Below are 23,497 nucleotides of genomic sequence, written 5' to 3'. Positions count from 1 at the left end.
TACTGTTCTGGGGAATGACAATTAAAATATACACGTTTGACATGTGAACAAACTGTACCACATCAAATATACTTCATTTTGGAAAGACATAAAAAACAACCAGAGAACAAGTCAGCATCTTGTAGGGAACCTGCTTATTTGATAAAATATTAAGAAACATCTTAATTGGCAGTCTGAAATAAAATTTAAAAAGGGCATATTGAATTGATGTCAAAAAAATTCATTTTAGAAGAAGAGATAGGAAGTGAGCACCAGAGCTGAGATGACAAACATGATTTTATAAGATCAAAGTGTCTTTAAGGCCATAAAATGAAAGAAAAGAACTGGTTATTAACACATTCATTTGCTTCTAAATGCTGTTATATAAATATATTTCTGGGAATCCTGTGCCTAAAAAGCAATTTGTGAATAAGTCAATACTTATTTTTCTGCACTGATACATAGACAAAGCTCGAGCTGTTTATGAGGGGAGGAACAGGGTTTCATGCATAGTATTCAGCAGTGCTCCCACTTACAGGAAGAGTCATCACCCAGCCTGGATGATTACAGGAACTGAAGCAAACAACATTCTGTGTTTTCTTACATATTTTATGACTATTTTCATATAAGCAACAATCAGACCTTGTCCTTGTTAAGGAAATTTTAGAGCAAATAGAGAATTACAGTCTCTTGTTTAATCTAACTCTTCTGCAAGCTTTGCTTCACTCAGTCACTTGTGAATATTTCTGAATTTTATTTGATACATTAACTTATTTTTCTATGAGATTTGCCACCACTTAACATGATATTCAAGGTCAACACTGCAAATGTATTTGTAAATGAAAGTTTCTGGTTTGGCTGAATTTGAAACCTCAAGTGTTTTCTGTCCCCAAACAAACATGCAAGGCCTCATTTGCATATTCAGAGGGAAAAATATTATTTTTTCCCCCCAAAATTTTGTTACTTTTCTTGCAATTTTCCTTTTTTTTTTTTTTTTTTCCCCACAAATCTTTATTCTGTCAATTAAAGTTGCTGGTGTGTCAAAATTAACAAGTCCTACTATTTTATTCATAAATGGGGCAAATTTGAGCTCACCTCTGAAACCCAAAGCAAAGCTCTGCCACTCCACATTTTCATCTGCTTTCCAGAAAGGCAGGGATTATCCTGTAGCACTGAAGCTCTGCTTTCATGGTGGGAAGGAATTCTGGATTTTACACTGTTTGCTGGCTGTGCACAACAGAAGAGCAGACAATACCATCTGAGCTTGGGACAATTAACAGGATGTCTTTAGAATATTTTTATTACGTTAATCTTTTCTTTTGCTTGAGCCAGCATTCCCCTTGAGAGGAAGAGAAATGATGCTGAGACAACTTACTAGTGCAAATTAATTGTATGGTCCATTTCCCAAGCATTTAATTTGGCTACAGCAACCTGTTTAACTCAAATGAGTTGTCAAAAAGTGACACAAAAGAGAGGCCAAGTTCTTTAGAGGTGGCCAGTAATTTTAAAGGATGAAGGGAAATGGCTGGCATTATTCTTTTGTCCAAGTAAAGCCTCTTCTAAACAGGGTAAGGGAAAATCAAGTGATTTGGCCTCCCCAAAATTCATGCTACTTGAGATCTTTTGGAAATGTTCATTGAAGACCACTCTGGACTGGAACAGAAAACAGCAAAAACATATGAAACATACAGAGAAAAAGTGCAGTGCTTCCTACTTCTCACAACAGACAAGGCTGAAAATTGAGATGTAAGTTTGGGATAGGAATTGGGATAGATGGGCCTGCTCCAACCTGAGCCACTTACATGCAAGGCAGGTCTCTACCAGCATGAGTGAAGAGGTCAATATGTGAGATCTGCTTCAAAATCAACAAGGTCTGATCTACCTTTTACTGCATGGCTTGTGTTTTCATTTTTAGCTCTGGTATTCTAGAAGCATTTCCATGTGCAGCCCTTGCCTGAGTCCACTCTTGGCATGTGGACCACTGTGATTAAACCATCCTGGATTCCTTAACCCATGGCCTCCAGCTTTCCCAGCCTTCCCTCTCTCACAGCTCTATGGATTTCAGATTTTCGAAGTACAATTTGATTCATTCTCTCAACACAGGAACTTATCTTCAGCATAAATATTTTTGGAACCACAAAGGTATAATTTTATAGTTAAATAATCACATTTTCCTGGGAAAACTTAGAGGCAGTGGGTAATGCAGATTAGGATTTGGCACTTTGTCAGACACTCAAGGAATCTCTCTCAGTAAATTCTGTTTCACTGGAAATATTTACTGTTCAGGAAGCAACACTTAAAACTTTCTTTGCCATAGAAGAAGGTGGTTTATCACATCAAAGAAGACTTCCACCAGCCTGATCACTCTCTAAAATGATGTATCCCTCTTCCATGAAGCAGATATAACAAAATACTTCTGATAAGAAATTACTCTTTGAGAATAGGACATAGATACTTCATTTATAGGGAGTAGAAGACTAATAGACATGAATAAAAATTTGGAATGGATGAAATGGTGCATTTTGAAGATAACCAGTTCCCTTTTTGTTTGCGTGTCCTAGAGATGACTTCTTTTCAGATAATTACTCTTCATAAATTTAGATTCCAGAGAAGTATGATTCACAGAAGTGCAGGGATTCCTTTTACTAAGCTGACCTTGAAGAACAGCTCTGTTTCATTCTGTGCTCAGTCTCTTCTTCCCTGCCTCCTCTTATCACTTTGGAGCAGCCAGAACCATCAGTGATGTTCCCTCTGCAGGCTCCGTGCTGCTGCCAGCTCCACTGCCCTGCAGATGGTGGCCAGGAGCAAAACTCTCCGCAGGGCCTGGGCACAAACTTCTTCTAAATGTTACTCAAAACCCCTAATCTGATTCTTGGTACCAGATACCCATTCATTTATTAAGAACAAACACAGCAGACAACTAATGCTGCACTTTTTCTGTTATTCAAACCTGCTGCTAACAATGAGGAAGATGATGTCATTCCCTGGATGTGACAAAGGACTAATATTATATGCAGTAAAAACAATGAGTCAACAGTTTCTCTTCCCTTGAGGTCAAACCATTCAGCAGTTTTGAAAGTAGACTGTTCTTTTTTGTGTACAGAGCTTGTTGTCTATTAACACAAAATGTGTACAATCAAGATATAATTTGAAAAAAAATTTGTACTTTCAAGGGGATTTTTTCAAACTGAAAGTCAAATTGAAATATCTTTCAACATAAACGAAGAGATAATTTTTTTCCCCACATATACTAATCATAATATTGCAAAAGTCTTTTCTTTTTTAGGTCAAAGATACATTATCCATGTTAAGTAATTATTTGTATGATCCTGAGAGGCATTTTGCAGTTCCCAGTAACAGGAGTATGAACCGTGACTTTTAGTGCATAACTAAATAAAATGAAATTTTCTGGAGACATTTTGTAATGGTCTGAAAGACAAGGAAGACCTTTAACATGAAAATGTGCTTTGACAGACAACTGAAGGAGTCTAACAAAGAAAATTTCCCAGATTTTCTGGAATAGATGAGGAATTGACCCAATCCTGGCCACCTCTAACCACAGCTGCACCTAGCTCAGGCTAGTGCAAGAAATGTTGTGTTCATACAGATCCTTCCTTCAGCAGCTCTCAAACCTTTGTGGAGGATTATTATCCTGCTCCTACAGACTGTGAAACTGCAGCACAGAGAAGTGACAGCTCAAGGTTGTTTAAAAGTCAGGAGAGTCTGGAAGAGAACTCAGATTTCTCAATGCCTGTCCAGCACTCTGCCCACTGGGCTCCAACACCTCGCTGAGGATCTGCCTGATGAAGCCCCTCTTCCAAACTGGACAGCATTCAACAATTCTGAGGAGTTTCAATTCATAATAGTGTTGCTTATAATAATTTTATTTGGTGGGATGTAGACTTGCCTAATTACATGAGGTTCAAGTGCCAGGAAATCTTAGGCCAGCTTCAGTCTCCATTCCAGTCACCCTTGCAGGCCAAATCCAGACACAGGAGAGCAAACTGGATTATGTCTAGATGGGCTTCTATGTAGGAAGAAATATCATTTTGTCTGCATGGACCCTATGTGACCACATTTTAGATTAAAAAGAGCCTTAGAGTGGAATAAATAATATTCATCATCCTGACAATTAATTGAAATGAAATCTTAGACTCCGAATCCCAAGGAATTTCTTCTGGCATGCTGTCAAAGTGCTGGATAAAGTTTTTAAGCTTATGCTGACCACTTCAGTATGTCATCTAAAATGACTGCAAATGGCTTCAGGCATAGTCTGTGCAGTAGATCCCAGGCCCAAGCGATTACTTACCCAAAACGTGGAGGAGCATTTGCCCAAAATCTGGCAGCCCAGCTGGTCAGTGTCCTGACAGATTCACTGGAGAAGGAAATGCAGGAGGCATGGCTCAGTCTGATCTTTAAACTCTGTCTTCTGATGCTTCAGGAACTCTTACCTTTCTGAGTATTCAATACAATTGTTTATTTAAACCAAATATCTAAGACCTAAAGACATCTCAGTTGTTTTGGGTATTCTGTTATAGTGCTCAAGTGAGACCAGAAAGCTTGTTAGAGCACTTCAATTGAAACACAGACATCTCCACTAACAATTGCTCTTTTAAAAATCAGACAGATTTCAGACAAGGCAAAATAAAGAGACTAAACCAACTCACAGAATCTCCTCTGGATGTCTCAAGTTAATTGCAAATTCTGTGGCCTGGTATTTTCATTTCCACAGTCACAATTAAAGGCACAGTGATTCTGATGTCACATAAGAGGGTTGAAATACATTTCCCATATGAAATTAGAGTCTCGTTTTCAAGTTGTGTGATATTTTTGCAGGCAGCATGTCTCACTGCCTAATGAAAGCCAAAACCTGAATGCACTGCAAGAAGATTCACACACATTGCAGGTGTGCTGTTTGACTCCAGTGACACACAAAAATATAAAGATATTTGATTAAAGTTATTATTGTTTATTAAATAAGTAGACTTATGCAGTACAAATAAAAATAGAGACTCATATCCTAGTGTGTTCCAAGAAAGGATCTTCACCTGATCTTTGTTTTTACAGCTCTCATCCCAGCAATCAATTGTGAAAACTTGTATAAGTACTCTCACTATGACTGAAGCTACTCCTTTTTTAAACAGGGTATTACAAGTTAAAACTAGGGACAGAGATTCCTATTCAGGAAAATAGTCAAAATCTTAATGAAAATGAAACATATCTCAGCATTTCTTGGTAAATTAAATCTTACCTAAGCAGGTGACACTTCCAAAAAAGACCATAACAAGGCTACACCAGTGCAAAGGCATACTAATATTAGAAGGCATCAGGAGGATTATAATTCCAAAATTTTGAAAGTTTGCCATCTGGAAAAACTGTACTTCTGTTCAATGTTAGTTAGACTGCCTGCACAAAAATTTCAGACCAGCAGCATTTAAAATTTATAAGGGAAAATGTATTCTTAATGTTAAATAATATAGATAGAAAACAATAAAAAAGTTTTTCATGAACATGTGAAACAAACCATTAGGCTTTTGGTTGCTTTATCTATGTGCTTGTCACACCTTATTAGATATTTTTATTAGATCTGTTTTATTATTTGATCTGTTAGTAGGTCAGTCCTCTATTATGTGTTGCAGTGTCTGTTTAGAACCTCACCCATAACTATCATTTCAACAAATCAATGTATACAGTATAGCAGCAGTATAGCCTTGTACTATCGATCTGCAACACTTTTACAAATATGAATATAGATTTAGCTATGGTCCAGGGGTTGATATTTTTGATGTATTAATTTGTTTCACATTTCTACTGTTACTTTTCTCATCTATTAAGGCAGGCAAGTATGGTTCATAATATTAAAAAAAAAAAATTAGCTGGAAGGCCTTTCTAGAGAAAAAATCTGTCTTATTTTCACTTCCCTGGTAATTTTTTATTATTGGAGGAACAAGAAGGAAACTTAATACCAATTTTAATCTATTTTCCCTGGTAAAACAAAGTAAGAAATGGGCACAGCATGCACAATATATTACCTGTGTTCTGTCAGTTTGTGTTGTCTGTGGAGAATAGGTTGGCACACAAAATTTGAAATGGTTGTTGCATCCCTCTCCTGAACAGATACACATTCCCCTCTAGGAGGGAACTCGGGTGAGCCCTGGTTTGATCAGTAATTTCCCTGGTGCACAGAAAGGTCTGAAGCCTGCAGTGTTAAAGAGAAATGGGGAGAGAGGCTCTGAGAGGGGCCCTGACACACACACACAGTCTGCAGCTGCAGAGCTGAGGCTCAACCCACATCCCACATCCTGGGAGCAGCAGGAACAGATTCCTCGTTCCACACCAAGGCTGGAGACAATGTGTTCCTGAGCAAGGCTGCTTTGGGGATGCAGGATGGAGAACAGACCTGTTCCTGAATCCTAAAGTTATACAAGCATGCATAGAGCAACTTCTGAGTGGGTATGGTGGGTGGGCTTTCTCATTGAGCTGAAGAAATAGGGCAAGATTTTACCTGGGATTATTTAGTTGCTTGTAGAATACATAATCTGACCTATCAGTTAGATGGAATTATTACCCACTCACAGCAACCTTCACAGCTAGAATGGTATTACTCATTCTCCTTAACAGAAACCTACCACTGTGGTTTTGGTGGCACACTGAAAACTTATTTTGATCTTTCTTGTGTTTCAGATGGCAACGCATTGTCTCCTTCCTGATCTTGGATTACAGTCCATACTGAAAAAAAAAAATAAAATGAAGTGATTAAAAGTTTGAGTGGATTTATTTGTGGATTATTTCCCATAATGAATCATCTTTTTCCCTAAAAGTCACGCTAAATGCTAATTAGCAAATCACCCATTTTCCCTTGCAAATGCCACGTTACGTACGAGAATAAAATATTGCTTTTCAAACAGGAGTGGATGTTATCACTTCAAATGTGCTTATATGTACTTCCTGTGCTTAGATCCAGCCCAGCAATAACAATGCCACAATTACCAGCATGTATAATCTATAATGTGGCCCTGTGTAAATCAGGCCCCCCGCACACATCCTGCAGGATACCACTGCCACTCTCAATTGTTTCCGGTGAGCGCCCTGCGTCTGCAGGAGGATTTCTGAGCCCTGCTCACACTCACTCTCAACTCCTCCCAGTAAGGTTTAGGCACAGAACTGAAGCAGGTTTTGTTCATGGTTGCCTAAATGGGAAAGCAGAAAATCAGGCTTAGGGGGAAAACTGTTTTGAGCTTTTAAAAATACTTATGGGATTTCCAATAAAAGCACAGAATTGTTGCAAATGTTGCAAGGGAGAGTGTTCAGGATTTCAATTCAGTTGTTAAATTACTAAAATAATGCATATCTGGGGTTTTCACATTGTGGAGAATTAGATGTATGATCTTAGATACTCATTCTCTTCCTTTGGAAGAGAGCATTGTTTTTTCTCTGCAAAATATCCAGAAAATAAACATTTTTGAAAGCAACTTTGCAAAGTCAAAAGAAAAAGCAAAATCCAAACTAAACCAGAAATATGTCAATTTAATTGCAAGACATATTGCAACCATAACTCAGAACAGCCTTACAGGAATAAAACAATGCCACTGTCATGATTCAGTTAGTTCAATCTAACTCAACAGATTGACTCAGAAATTAAATCTACTTGACCTGTTCATGACTTCATGTTCCTAGTTAGTTCTCGGATTAGATAATGATTTTTCCAAACAGATGTTGAAACCAATATAAAGTTTCAAAATACTGTAAACCACTTTAAAATATAATTTACAGAAATGATCCTTAAGAAAAAATAGGTGGCCATTGTGTTATTTGACAGTTTTTAGAATTGGACTCAATAAGCTTCTAACTCTCATTCTACTTTATAATTGGGGAACAAACCATCTTTCCTGGATATACCTGATTTCCATTGTGTCTCTTACAAGCCAGAATTTTAGTATGTTTTAAAATAATAATGTAGCAATTTAGAGGAAGCTTATTATGTGAATCCTGTTATTATTCTCTTTCTGATGCAGGCCTACCAAAGAGAGATTCTAACTGAAGGCAGGTCAATGCACTGCTTGTCTGAATGGTATTTAAAAGCATCCCTTTTTCTTCCTGCTTTTGGTACAAAATTATGTGATGAACAAATGATTCAAACCTAATTTGCCCAGTGCAGAAGCTGACAGGGAGTATTTCTTGTGCTAGCACACCTGGATTGCAGAGGTCACAGAGGGGAGCAGGGCAGGGGTGCAAGAAGCTCCACGTGGCCAAGGGCAGCTGAAGAGCTGACACACATCTGAGAGGAATGGCCAAGTCCTGCTGCACTTCAGCTCTGCTGGGACATACAAGCCAGTGCAGTCATCCAGATCCATACAAACAACTTTTCCTGGAAGTTTCATTGTCTTTGCTGTACTGGACAGTACCCTTGACATCTTACATTCCCTGGTACTGCCTTGTACTTTCTCTAGTCTGAGAGAAGTACATCTTTCTTTTCTAGAAAGATGTTTGTAAACTCAAGCATCAGTGCAGGTCCCTCTGTAAGCACTTCATAGCCCTTTGGAATTAACAGTCAGCTGTAGATTAGCACAGGACAGGGAGCCTGGCTATCCCCTGGCTCTATAAAAACTCAGGAAATGAGGGTCTGGTGTGCCATAGCCACTCTAGGGCAAGTGGAAGCTGTTTTGGCTGAAGTTGTGGATGAACTATTCTGCTTGTTAGGATTCAGGCTGATTCCTGCTCAAGTGACCCAGACAAAAACCTAAGACACATGCCAGAGTTGGCCCAGGTAACCCTGCTAGGAAATCACAGCTCTTCACCAGCCTGGCTGCCAAACCCTGAGCTGCCTCTTCATTTTTGTCCAGGATTTGTGACAGCCACAGGCGTGTGAATGATGCCCTCGCTCAGCAGACAGACCCACCTCTGCTCACACAAGTGGTTTAAAAAAAAGAGCTCTCAAACCTGTGATATTTGGCTTATGAAATAATTATTAATCCTTTAATGATGCAGATACTTCAGTCAGTTACAAAAAGCAGACAGAATTATCAAATTACTTTTGCTTTATTTGTTGCAAACTTCTTAGCTGTGGCACCACCTTGTGGACATTACTATGGAGTGAGAACTCGACTGGTGGCAAGAAAAGCAAGTAAATCAGGCATTTCGGAAAAACAGCCGTGGCCATAGTTTGCTAAAGGAGAGTAAAATAACTACATTTTAAAAACTATTCCTCAAAATTCACCAATGAAATACAATGTATAATAAATGCCATCATTAGAGTGGTCATTTGTCTTTGCAGCTTTCACCAACTCTTCTGCCTGTCAGCCAAGAGGAGAAGCAGCCTTCAAAACTATTTTTGTTCCTCTCAGCTGACTAAGTAGCAGCATCCAAACCCCAGTTCTGTTCTTGCTGTACTTGCAGACATGACTTTTACAGCTATCCCAAGCAACATGACTTGCAAAGTCAAAATCACAATACTGAACACATGGAGAAAACCTTGGGTCCTACTCCATAAATGTAAACTCGACAGTGAGATTGGTGTCCAAGCTAAGCCAAAAGAAAAACAATCTCTGACAAAGATAAACTGGTGAATCTTTTAAATGCCTGCTGAAACACAAACCAAACAAAAGTAAATTTAAATTCCACTCTCGTGGCCATTAGATTCTCAGAACCTTTTGCAGTTGAGGTTACAGGGGGCTCCCACTATGAACTCTCTTATCTGCTCTTTGGGCAAAGCAGGGAAGCACAGGAGAGCCAGAATTTATAACACAAGATCTCCAAGTTGAGTGTAGCACACATTCACTCTGGGTGTGTCTGAATAAACTCAGGAAACATGAAACAAAACATTGAATTGCATTTTCTATTTCTCTCTCTTCAGTAACATACAACCTGGTACTTGCATCAGCATAAAATGCAGGAGGAGACGAAGACCTGGACCAATCTCAGACCTGCTAAAATGAAATACTGAGCACTGCAGCCAGGGAAACCAACTCATCTCCAGTGGAGCTCACTCCTCGCTCTGGAACAGACACCACTCTTGTTGCAGCTGGTGTCCTTCCTCTGCAAACAGCAGCATTCTACCTGTTTTATGAAAGAACAGAGTGCAAAATGTCATCTTTTTTTTTTCTTCTTTATTATAAAATTAAAATATCTTTTAATATACGATAATGGTAGCACTATATTTTACAATTCAAACATTTGAAAATGTTCCTTAGAAATTCTTTCTTATTTTCTCTGTTCTTCATCTCAAAAGATGAAAGAGTTTATGCTGGTAATTTTTTTCCTTTGGCATATTCATACAGTAAGCATTACAGTTATTTTATTTTTTATGCTTGGAAATTCCTTCATATAAGTGCAGTGTTTTGAAAAAAAATATAGGGCTTTCAAACTCTTAGCAATTATTCTCAGAGATCAACTATTGTTTTCAATTTAACTTTAATATTTGTTTTGGAAAAAATAAGGCATTGGCTACCCCTTACTCATGTTGAGGGCAGAGATTCTCTTTCTCCTCAGGCACCATTAATGTAATTTTGTTCCCCATTGCAATTAGTTGCATAATGCAGCCTCATTAATGGCCCTGGATATATCTGCATGGAAGTTTTCTTCCACAAAATTGCAGGAGCAGTTACTGTAAACATGGGGTGAGTGACACAGAAAAGACTGAACCAAGTTTATTCTTATACAGAACTCAGTTTAAAAAAAATCTTATTATCTTGATATAAAATTTCTTATTTTTTTGAGCACGTGAAAATGTCATATTTGTGTCCATCACATTCAGCTTATTTGCTTTCAGAAAAGAAGTTAATAAACTGTGAGGCAAAAATAACCTTAAATCTCCAAAATGGTATTTTTTCCACAGACTTGGAACTCCCTTGAATACTTTCATTATCTCCTTCCTAAAAGCCAACAAAGTAGAATGGCACTAGATTAAAATAATTCTCTTTGCGATTCTGCTAGAACTGATTTCTTGCTGAATTAGCCTATCAACTCCAAAACCAATTTCCACAGCATCAGTGACCTTATGTCACTTTATGTATTACAGCAGCAAGAGAGAAATGGTTTCAGAGGGCTCTAACAGTTTAAAATTATTCGGTATAAATCCACTGGTACATGCAGGAGACAAACCCCTGAAATTATGTTGCTAATCTGTATGGCCTAAAGTCAGATTTCTGCATTTTTAAAGGCTGCACTGAGTGACACAGAGCTGTGGTGGCTATTATCAGAAAATGGGATGGAACAGGCAGAAATCTGTTCAGGCTGGAAAATCCTGGGAGAGAGAGGATGAATGAGAAAGCAGCAGTACCCCCAGGATGAGCTCATGGGGGACACAGCCCTCTGTGGGAACAAAGGGGGTTCCTACCACAGGGAGAAGTGGAGAAAGGGACCAAACCCTACACATGAACATTTCAGGGGGTCCTTTAATAAGAGGGGAATTTTTGAGGTGAAATTCAGTAAGTCTGCAAAAAAGGATGGATCAACCCAGACTCCTCAAATGCAGAGCCAGCTTGGTCTACATAAAAACCAAGTGCACAACTCTCTAGCTATCAAAAGACAAGGTAATATTATTATGTTATTTAATACTTTTTACAGGGAATGAAGGTTGCTTAAGCCTCTATGCTTATTAGACATTAGATTTAATTTCCTGCATTACTGAGAAATGGGTGACTTGGAGCTCAGCCAGGCTTGGATAGATATAATAGGTTACACATTTATAAAAGGAAATCAGTACAAGTAGGAACTGCTATTAGAAGTGTCAATTTGAAGTAATATTCCCCTCACCAAAAACCCCATCCCACACAGGACAGAGGAGACTGAATCAGAGAGGAGCTGTAAAAGCTTTAAGTCAAGAAAAAGTGGTGCAGAGACAGCAACCAGTGACTCAGTACATTGGACCTTCATGTGTTATTTTTGTCTGAAGTCTTAATTTTCTGGTTTCACAATGGGCTCAGCCCTAGCAAAATTTGATGTCCTCTAATAATTGTCACAGGTGTTATTTATACATTTATGCCTTAGTCTGGCAGACCCAATGTGACTCCATAGATTGATAATAAAACAGGTTATTTACTTACTTTTTCACTTGCTGAAGTGTAAAACCAAAATGAAATAAAATGCTTTATAATCTATTTATTTCCTGAATGTTGCTCAATTTCTTGTTTTCCAGTGTGCTTTCCTTTTTCCTTAGAGGCAATATAAAAGACAAAGAATTTTCAAAAGAAGTGGGATCTGGGAATTCTCAATACTGCAAGTTAGCTCCTTGGCATTTTCATAAAGAAGAATCACAGGTGAATCTTCCTACCTCTACTCAGCTTATTTAAAAAAAAAATCATTGCCTTTCAACATAAATCTTTTTAAACAATGAAAGCCTTTTTTAAATTTCATCTTCCTTCTTATTCTGAAGGTTCTATAAGAATAGTTAGAAACTAAATGCCATAGAATATGCAATGTAATTATATATTTTGATTTTACCTTGCTTAAATTACAGTATTCTCAACTCCTTGAAACATAGTACATGCTTATTACTGAAGTAATATGTCAAAATAGACTGTAATTTGTTAATATCAATAAGGAAAGAAAGTGTGGAACAAACCAGCAAATAAATTCTGCACCGTAAAGCACCAGGTAATAATTTCTAGGGTAAAATATATGTTAAGATTTTACAGCAGGATTAAACTAAGTGTGTTCAGATAGAGAGAAGTTGTTACCATCTGCAGTCCAGCTGAAGAGAGAGAACACTATGGGTATTCAGTGTCATTAAGACCCAAGTAATTTCTATTTTGTATTTTCAAGTGAAATATCACTCTGATGAGACATGCAGAATACTTAGCAGCTCCCATTATGCCTTTTCTGGGCCTCAGCCATCTGGATGAGTTTCTAGGGTCACAGCCTTTGCTCTCCTTAGGATTCCTCCACAGTCGAGTTGCAGCTCAAACGCTGACAAGACCCAAGCAAACTGCCCCAAATATTCCCAGTCTGGAAGCATCTCCAGAGATCCCTCAGTCTAAGCCCAGCCCAGAGCTGGACACCCAGGGCAGGGTGCTCGGGACCTTGCTCAGCTGAGTTTGGAGTTTCTTCAACAACGTCAATGCCAAAACCTCCCTGGGCAGCCACGGGACAGATGCTCCTCTCATCCACCCTCAGGGCCCTTTCCTGCCTCTCCCCAGCGTGTCCATTCCCTCCTGGCGTGGGGAGCCCAGAACTGAGCACAGAACTCCCACTGAGGTCTCACCAGTGCTGGGCAAAAGGGAATGATCACCTCCTTTGACCTCCTGGCAATGCTTTTCCTCCTCACGCAGCCCAGGATGCTGCTGGGCCTCTCTGCCAATAGAGATGTTTATAGATGTAACAGAATTTTAAGGACATGATGAGTTTTGTATCTCCAGGGTCTGCTCTATATCAGGAAAATACTAACTGCATTATTTTGCTAATACATGTTTTATGTCAGTATCAGGGATTGTATTTATGTTCTCATTACATGATTTCCTAAATAGCTGGCCCATTAAAACCAGTTGTTTGGGATGATTACACAGGGCTTTGTAAAAACATCTGTGCACAGATTTCTAAAGGTAACACTGCAAATCTCTAACTGCAGGCCAGGGTATGTTCACAGGAATGAAGGCATCTTGGAAACTGCAATTCTAGAAGATAGGAATTCTCAGTTTCATTGTGTTGTTAGTGTTAAGATCTAAAGATAGCAGATTAATTACTATTATGTTTAACTCACAGATAACCTTTTGTAGCAGTAACATCTAGCTTATAAACTTCCAGAGTTTCCAAAAGTACTCCACACTGTTTCAGAAGCCAAAAATCCGGTTGTCCCTAATGTATTCCTGAGAACCTTCCACTTCCTCTGCAGCTGCCACAGTGTAACTGTGGACAATACACTTATGTATTGACAATACACAAATTTTCTGTGGAAAAAGGTCCATAGACTTTCCAGTGGGTCCTCAGGCAGCCTAAAGCAATGAGATGGTCTATCAGATTTGTTTGTCTTGGCAAGGAAGACAGCAACCTTGTTCTTGAAAAATCTACATTTAGTTCCCCATCTATAAACAATTTTCATCAGTTCTTCCATCTGCAGTATAAGTCTTTGTTTGGCAAACAATTTGCAATGTTTCTTGTTATACATGTCAAATTGTTTCTGTTTTGCATGAGCTATAATGACTTAAAGGACCAAAGTTCCATGTGGTGGAAGGAGTTTGCTCCCTCTGGATCCAGGGGTTCCTTTACTGCCCTGGTTGGTCCATGATTTCTTTGCATTTCTTACAGTCTGTGACTGCAGAAAACAGGAATAAAACTCCTTGCCATTAGTGACATAGCAGTACATGAGCCAACACACAGTCTAGCTAATGTCCTTTTACCTTCTGGAATAGTTTAAAGCAGGATGCAAAATATTCTTCCAAAAATATACAAAGTCCTTTCCATCCACTTTCCTGTAAAGCTATGCCAAAAGCCCTGGGAAAGCCTTTGACTCCAGCCTACATCCTCAAAAGAAATCTGGGAGACTGGCAAAAACCCACAATATAATTAGGACAATGCTGGGACTCAGATTAACATTATGAAAAGCAAACACCTTTCATACCACTCCCAGCTCTCACACATCCATGCTTAAGGGAGATTAAAATTCAGATGCTCATAGCAGAGTAGCTCTTCCCAAAACAACATTAGATTGGCCCAGGTGGCCACAACCTGCACAAATTTTCATGGACTGACTTTCAAACTGCCTCATGGCTGCCTCAGTCTCAGAGATGTTGAATATCTTTCTCAGCTTTTTCCAATGCAGACCAGATGTTCTATTGTGATAATTCTCTCATGGGCCTTTTCCATTTTGACTCTCCATCAGCTAGGGATCCAAAGAGACATTACTTGAAAAACAGGAACCATAAAAGAGCCAGGAACTTATAAATTAAAACATAAACATTAATTTGTTTTCCAAAATACAGATGTCTTTTGTCAGTTCAAGCCTTGATCTCTCCACCAGTTAAAGGCAGCAGTTGTTCTGTGGAGGCATGCACTGGAAATTAGCCAACGGGCATTAACTTTTGATTCTGATGAACTGAGGAAAACTTGAAACAGAAACACAGAATTAAAAGCTGTGATAGCAATTATTGTCTGATAACATTTTAAAATGTTCGTGACAATACCAGAAGAAGGAACTGTAAATTACTGAACCTTTTTGGACAAGGCTCAGGACAGATTTGGGTTGTCCCTCTCCTCACCTGGCTGATGTGGCACAGGGACCAGGAGCCATCCCTGGGGATGTGGATCCTGTGGTGGTGACTGGTGCAATGTGGCACCACCACAGCTCTGGACAAAGGGACTGGGCTGGAAGAAGGAAGGGACACAAGACAGTGACAGCTTTAAAAGAACATTTTTATATGTTACAAACACAAGCGCTCAAGGTTCAACTGCATAGGTTTAGTTTTGTATTGACATAACACATCAAGCCTTGTTTTCAAATGGCCACTGAAAATCTGGCTTTTAAAATGCTAAATCACTTGATATATCAGTATTATTACATCTTATAACATTTTTATCTCAATAAAACTTTGAGAATATTTAAAATAGCAGAAAGGCTACAGGCAACCGCAGAAAACATCTATAAAAATGTGCATAATAAAGAGCTAAGGATGAAAAGTTACTTTCTTTTTTTAAAATGACCTACATGTGAACTAATTTTTTATCTTTAAAAAGTAGCAATTCACAAATCACACCTCTTCATTCCCTTTGAAATCAATTTTATACACCTACACAATTCTTCTGACAGTGGATTACTGCAGGTTTACACTTAGAGTTTCCAGTTCTGCTGTATTTTCTTGAAAAAACCTATTAGTATGAGAGATAAATACTACTCATCAACTTTTAGCAATGAACCCCCTGCAACTGAAAATTTTATTTACCTAAGCAGGGAAGGTACAACAAATTGCTCTTCTTGATGTAATCAGTTCCCTTCCTTCTCATATGGGCATAAACAAATATCTGTAATTTATAATATGATCCAACACAAGAAGTATCACTGAATGATACCCTTTTCTTCTGCCCCTTCAGAGATTTCCTTTTTCCAATTTGCATTTTCTAGGGCCTTCTGCTCAGAATAAGTCTGTCCTTTGTACCAAGACCTGTCCCTCCTGTGTACTACAATGAACTCAGCTGGTGGAGCAGGGATTGAACAGCCCTTATTCCCTCCCTTGACACTGCTGGAATAAATCCCTGCTTTCCAACACCCTTTTGGCACAAGCTTTACATCTTCATTTTCTTTCCTAAGCTACAGCTCCTCTTGAATTCACACCATACTAATATCTGTCTGTACTCCTCTTGCTCTCCACATTATTTAAGTGCAGGGAATTCTAAGTAGCTGTTCCCACTTCATCTGCTCTTCCCTTGAGGGGTGAACCAGCATCTGCTGTTCTCTGTCTCCTGAGGAAGAAACAACTTCCACAGAAAGGAGCTGCAAAGATCCTTTCATGGCTTCACTTCACACTAAGAAAGATTTTGATTTTGATTGCACATGCTGGTTCCAGCAGAATTTGCTCTCAGGTAAAAAGTGTAGTCCTGTATATTGCTAAAGTTTTAATATTCTCTTCCTTAAGGAGAAGACTGAGGTAAAAATTTGGAATATACATTTTTTTCTCAAAGGTTTTGCACTGGCTCAGACAATTCATCAAAGATATCCTTCATCAAAAATGCAGAATTCTATTCCAAAATAATATGAGAAGCAAAAGGAGTCAGGTATTTCTGTGCATTTTTTAGTAATATACTGATAATGTGCATTTATAGTTATATGTGTTACATTATTAAGAAAAGTGACTTTTTCAGATCTATATATGTCACAAATTAGCTGTTTATGAAATTCCCAGACTACAGAATGATGCAAATCTAATTATTTCAATTCAATATGCAAGAAACAGCTATTTTAAACTTAAGCTGTAAAGTGGCAGATGTACACTTGCTTTCCAAGGTAATTTTAAACACTAAAATGTATTGCAGCTGGTATGTCTTAAAAGTGAAAATTTCATCAATTACTGTTGGTAAGGACTAAGAAATTATTTCTTGGCTTTGCAATGCCCAGATCCTGAACTTTTACCTCTGTTAATCCCCTTGCTCAGTCAGATATCCATGTGGAGGAATAGCAACTCCTGTTCTCCTCCCATCAAAGGGGCTGCAATGGCACCATTCACATCCCACAATCTTCTTTACTCTTAGCACCCCTTCCAAAGGAGCCACTCCAACAAAGCTTTCCCTGGATACGCCACCTTCACAGAAGAAAAAGTGGCTGCAGTTTCAGTGGGAGGTGTTCCAGCTGGAGGCACTTCTGCCAACCTTTCCCTAGATGTCGCCACATTTTCTGGCTCCTTCATTGCAGCCTCAATTGCTACACGGAAAACTCTCACGAAGGTTCCTACTTTCCTCATATGGAAGAAACAGAAAACTATCATAGAGTAACCCAATTTCTTCAGAGCAGCAAAAAGACATTCTAATTATATGTATATATTATTCTATTTATATAGAATATATCTAATATATCTTACCACTGTCATACTGAAATTTGAAAGGCTTTTATCATAGGCTTGTTTTCACACTCTTTTAACCTTCCTAATACTCTTCTTATCAAGTGTGTTGACTCACTGAGTCTGGAGTTGTTTGACCTCTTCCATTATTTTGTGCTGAAACAAACAATCTCCTTAAGGTTATTTCCAGATTTAGTTTCCATGCATATTTTGCTATTCTTTCTCTCTCAACTTTTTTTTTAATATGTCCTTCTGCCCTTATAAAATTTTGCCACTTAAAGACTCATTTGTACTATCCAAGTGCTACAGAACACTATTTTGGGAATTCAAGGCAGGATTCAGGCTTGTGTCTCAGCTGGTTTGGACTTAAAACAGGGTTCTGAGGGCACCAACCTTGTTTCCATCCCAGTGTTAATACTTTTCTGCAATTCACAATTTCTTCCTGTGGAAACAGTCTTTGAAAAGCACATGCTGATTTCTACACATAAATGAAGATTCTATATTGTCCAGAAATATGAAGACTCCCCAGTTGGTTGCAAAAACTACCAAAATATCTTCAGATTTTCTAAGTATTCCAAATTTCAGTTGTGCTGAAGTAGTCATTGATTGGTTGTCCACAAGATGGGGCTTCTACAACAGAGATCTTTATATCCAAATGTAAGATTCTGAAGTAAAAGCTATGAATGGCAGCAGAGTTGACAGGAACATACTTTGAAATTTTGGCACAGGAATGGTCCTCACTGCATTCCTCATTTCTCATGTAAAAACAACAACTCCTCAGGAAATCAAAACAGCAGCAAGTGATTTTATCTTGTCCTTAACCCTTGCACTGTGCCGGTGCACAGCTTGTGAGCCAGAGGCAAAATGCACCACTGCAATCACCCTGTGTCTTGCAGAGATTCTGTGCAGTCCCGTATGTCTACATGAGAGTTTGTGGAACAGCACACGGACCAAAACACCAAATGGAGTGCCTGTGGGTTTTGAGACATTTTCTAAGGCAACATGCAGCCTTCAGAATTTCTGAAGCAGTGTGCAAGTCCACTGCTAAGGTGATAACACCTCCAAAGAAAAGCTGAAGTAGCTCCACAGAGTGTGCAACTTTTGTAAACTTAACTGAAAGAGGGAACAGTCTGCTGTTACAAAAACTAACTGTAGGCAAGCACTTCACAGTAAATGAAAAGAAAAATCATTTATTCTTAGACACAAAGATTTCAGAACATTAAAAAAAACAGAATAGACTTACAGTACCTTTAGCTGTCTTGTTTCACTGTGGTGTTGGTTTAAATAGTATGTTCAGCTAAAATAAAAGGTCTGTCTCCTCTTTTGTCATGTAAATAAACAAGAGAGATTTTCATGTCTTTTAGGAATGTCCACACAACCAAAATCAAAACAGACTAAGGAATAGTACAATTACCTTCCTGTATTCCTTTTCATACTGTTAGAGGCTTAATTTATGATAATTTCTGTTCTCTGCATGATATAGTTGTTTTCCAGAATTTCTTTTCAGGAAACACAGTAGTGTTTGAGTACACAAAAGCAAATACTGGTACAAATTTCCAGCCTGTCCCTTCAAGAGGAGACCGTACAAACACAGACTAATCAAAAAGTAAAACTAAATATCAAGAAGAAACATTTCTGGCCAGAGGATAAAGTGAATTTCCCAAGGGCAGCCATTCACAACCACCTCATGCTTTTAGTACAAAATCTTCAATGGTTCCTTCTCACATTCCTTCTGTTCAGTCTCCAGCAACTTGTCTGCTGCAATTCAGCCAGCTAAGCTGTGACAGACCAGAGTTTCAGCAGGAAGTGCAAAATAGTACCCTTCAGAATAATCATCTGGAGAAGCAGAAAATAAGAAAATCTGAGTAGGCAGGAATTACATGGAGAAGGATAAGGAGTGACAGGAGCCACAAACTGCAGGCAACGATGTGTCAGGAAAAAGGAAGGACACTAAATGTGATCATTGCTATTTGTGCACACACTAAATAATATTCTCTTTATTAAATGCTGAGGTTTTAACTGGATTGCTCTGTGCAGCTTGGGGTGCCATGCTTACTGGAAAAGTGGACCAAAGAAGGAGGCTGCAGGACAGGGAAACATCTCAGAGATTTACAAATCATGATCCATAAAGAGAAACAGAAACAAAGCATTGGAACAGTTTTCAGATATTGAAAATTCCTTTAACAACACAAACAGAACACATAATAAAGGGTTTGACTTATAGCATTCTTAGGAAATTTTTTGAAGCAGCAAGGAATTGGAATACAGTACCTGTAGCCATCATTCAGTAACCAGGAAGAATTTCAAGAGTTTTCTGTCAAGGAACAACAAAAATATAGGTGATCTTGGACTTTGGCAGAGTTGTCTGACAGGTCACATCCCCTAGGTTCTCATGAATCTATTCAAGTGTCATTTTATCAATCTGTCATTGCAGAAGGACAGTTACCTGCAGGAAGAAAAGAGAGATTTTAGGCTACAGGAAGAATGGTGAAAATCAGAAAAACAGAAAACTGTGATTTCTTAGTATTCTGCTACTGGGAACGTCCCCACTCATTCTACTTACCCAATTTTTGCCTACTGACATCCTTTTTTACTGGCACTTTCTGAGGATATAATGAAGAGTGAGAACCAAAATAACACAGCAGTAAAACATCTGCTGTAAATCACCTGAGAGAAACAAAATACCATAAACCAGCCAAGAACCTTTTGGGGTTATCTCCATATAATCTACTGCAACTAAAACCATTCCTGAGACATGTGACCTAATCCGCCTTTCAAAGCCTTCAGCAAATGAGATCCCCAGATAATCATTTTCAGTGCCAAACTACATTGAAATAATTTCCTAATGTCTACTTTAAATCTCCACGTCCATCACCTCTTGCCCTAGACCCACTGGACATAAAGAAAAACTTATTTCTTCTCACTGCAGAGAAACATTTTACATTTTGAAAGATCATTACCATTTTTCCCAACACCTTCCTTTTCTTCAGACTAAACAACCCCAATTCTTTCAATCTTTCCCCTTAGATCATGTTTTATAGGTCTCTGATCATTCTTGAAGTTGAGACTGTGGCAACATATGGTACAAGGAGAAAAAGGAAAATTGATTCCTACATAAAATTCATCAGGAAACTCGATGACAGAGGGTTTGTTTGAAGAGGTTGCTTTTGTATGATGAGTGTCTGCTTTGTTGCTTGGGTGTTTCAGTGGCAAAATCCATGTTCTTTCTGTTTTGTGTGGCTCACAGTTTAGGTGCCCCAGTGCACAGAATAAGCAGGCATTACACTCCTCGCTGAAAAAAACATTTTGGACCTGGGGAAAACCATTATTATAGTAGGCAAGTTATTCTTGCCAGTAATGGAATACTTCTCCTTACCAAGATAGTATCTTTGAGATAAATTGATCTAAGTGGCATATTTGTGATACCAGGATAATTTAGGCAGAAGTTTAAGTAATTTTTAGAAACATGAGTAAAATCCTGCATCACGAAGTACATTTCAGGGAAATATATTAGTTCCATAATTGCTTTCTAGTGCTGCATTCACTCTGTCTCAGAAAGCAATATGCAGTTGTAATGTACACTGAGAAATGTCTATGGTTCAGCTAAAATCAACAAAACTAAAAATAATCATGTACATTTTAGATGATGCCATGTTCTTTATAACCAGATAAATTAATTCCATCATTCCTGTAATCAGATTCACATACATAATAGAAGAATGTAATTTACTTCCATTCTCCAGAGGTATATAAAGTCTTTTCTTTTTTTTTCCCTTCCAGAAAAAGGTTTTAAAATTGCATTGTGTTCTATTCACCAACATTACCCGAGCAAACAGAGTTATCTCTGAACCTCTGGGTACCATGGCATGGAAAGATTGCACTCAGAAGTCAACTGGGCTTCTGTGTATGAATTGGGAAAACAATCTTATCCAGAAGAAAGATAAGGCATAATGAGAGAGGATAAGTGCTGGGAAAATAAGCTTGATGGAAGAAAAGGAAGTGAAAAAAACTTTTCCATGCTGAGGACAGAAAAGGTCTTTCAAAAACTTTTGTTAAGCATGACATATTAAACATATCTAAAATGTTGTCCAACAATAACATGAGCATGGATCATGTAAAATGGTGTTATCAAAGGGTCTTTCATCTAAAAATTAGGCAATTTATGATGTCAGTTTTGCAAAGGAATTCTTAACAAGAAGGACTTTTTATGTCCTTAGAGGAATTTAGATTTTTAACTCAAAAGGAAATGGATTTTTCAATAAAATAGTTCATCATCTCTGGCTACCTTGTATGAGCCTTAAGAATACATCAATATGTCACTTGCCTTCCCTCACATCAAAAGCCTGTTAAATAAAACAAACTTTGTCTGCATAGCTTAAAGCTCTTTTTCTTGATTTTCCATTTTGTTTTGAAAGATAGCTTTCACTCAGAAGATCCTAGCTGCCAGAACATGGTGAGGGCAGGCCCAAGTATGACATTGTTGTACCAGAACATGAATTCTGTGCACTGGCAAACTTCAGAACATCCCCATTGTCATTCTGACAACAGATTACAGCCAACTGTTTAAATGAATACAGGTGAGAAAATGTTTCATTGGCTTACATTGCCAGTTCTGTATTGGTATTAGTCTGACACAAATTTTTTTATTTGCATTATCTTTTCCATCTGTAGTATCTGTGCAGCCCTAAACCATGACATGAACCTTTATTCCTCTATAGGAGCATTTTAAGGCTCTAGAAAATCCATTCTGACTATTACTTGTTCCCCAAACTACGCAGAGGAAGTAGAAACCGCAGAGAATTGAAGTAATCAGTTAAACTGCCCTATGGTTCTGCTAAAACAAAGAAACCATACTCATAAATCCTCTGAGGACCCATCCCTCTGCTTCCTTGTCCCCAACCCGCAAAAAGTGTGGTAGCAAAAGGAGAAGGCTCACAGCTACATCTCAGCATACCCAGGAATACTAAAAGACATTTGTGAACACAAAAATGTTTCCATTTTCAAACTCCTGGACCCTTGTACAACTTTTGAGCCGGTGGTGCAAAGCCATAATTAATGACCCCTCTGACATAACAGGAGTGAGAGCTGGGAGAAGCAGTGCCTTCAGCCACCCCTACCCAAAGAATCCAGGCATGACTGGCAGTAGCTCTGCCCCTTCAGAGCTCTCACAGGTGCAGTCTGTCTTGTTGCAAGGCCAAACATGAACCTCTGCTTCCTCTTTGCTCTCTGAGTCCACCATGAAAAGCACATCTCTTCTGGCACTTGACAAGTCTGTATTTTTTAAAACAAGTCCAGATTTGGAGCATCCTGTACCTACTAAGGGGAAAGGTTTAACTGGGCTTAGCAGCTATTCTTTCTGCAGATCTGCCTCAAGGTAAATAAACACAACATCTATACCATGAGACACAGAGGAAATCCCACCTATGTCCTGACTGCACATCAGGATGAGACCAGTTTGCACTCTGGTTTCCAAAGAAAGGCTATTTTGGCACATCAGCCAGCAGGGAGGCACCACAGGTTTCCATAGGCCCCCCTCACTGCAGAGGATCACAATGTTATCACAGCCTCACACCAAGGCACAGTGTGACCTGTGGTTTTCACTGAACTACATCACTGACACAGGCCCGAGCCTCACAGAGAAAACAAAACATGAGATAACAGCTGAATAAATAAGTCTTTCTAGTTGCCCATAATCTCATTTCTAATGGTGCCACTGCACAACCAAAAATCCCAGTGACAGCGCTGGAGTTTCATCACCAGGTTCTCACAACAGACACCTCTGACATTGCCTTAACCTTGAAATCATGACTGGGTGAGGCAGTGCTTCGTTGGATCCCCTCCAACGAATTGCTTGCCTAATTCTATTAAACCAAGCCAACAGACTCATAGGATAAACACCCAAATGAGCAAGCCATGTAGAACAGTCATTATTTACAACACACCATTGCAAAGTCTATCTTGAACGCCACTCACAATCCCGCCCCATGTTCAGTTTCAGTTTCCTTGAAAAGCCTGAAACCGTGTTAGAGCACCATAAA

General features: G+C 38.6%; 1 long non-coding RNA gene across 1 annotated transcript in view; it reads right to left on the bottom strand.

Moving 5' to 3' along the window:
- LOC134555491 (uncharacterized) overlaps positions 1 to 23,497 on the bottom strand; it is a 34,302-nt gene extending 10,805 nt beyond the window's left edge. The window contains exons 1-6 of the long non-coding RNA XR_010081437.1: positions 20,023 to 23,497; positions 19,731 to 19,905; positions 17,036 to 19,295; positions 15,171 to 15,276; positions 9,946 to 10,035; positions 1,075 to 6,708 (exon numbers count right to left, since the gene is read on the bottom strand). This is a non-coding gene — a long non-coding RNA (uncharacterized LOC134555491). The remainder of the gene's footprint in view (positions 1 to 1,074; positions 6,709 to 9,945; positions 10,036 to 15,170; positions 15,277 to 17,035; positions 19,296 to 19,730; positions 19,906 to 20,022) is intronic.

This window comes from Prinia subflava, chromosome 10 (genome assembly GCF_021018805.1).
Source record: "Prinia subflava isolate CZ2003 ecotype Zambia chromosome 10, Cam_Psub_1.2, whole genome shotgun sequence".
NCBI lineage: Eukaryota > Metazoa > Chordata > Aves > Passeriformes > Cisticolidae > Prinia > Prinia subflava.
This window is presented reverse-complemented; position numbering and strand designations above follow the sequence as displayed.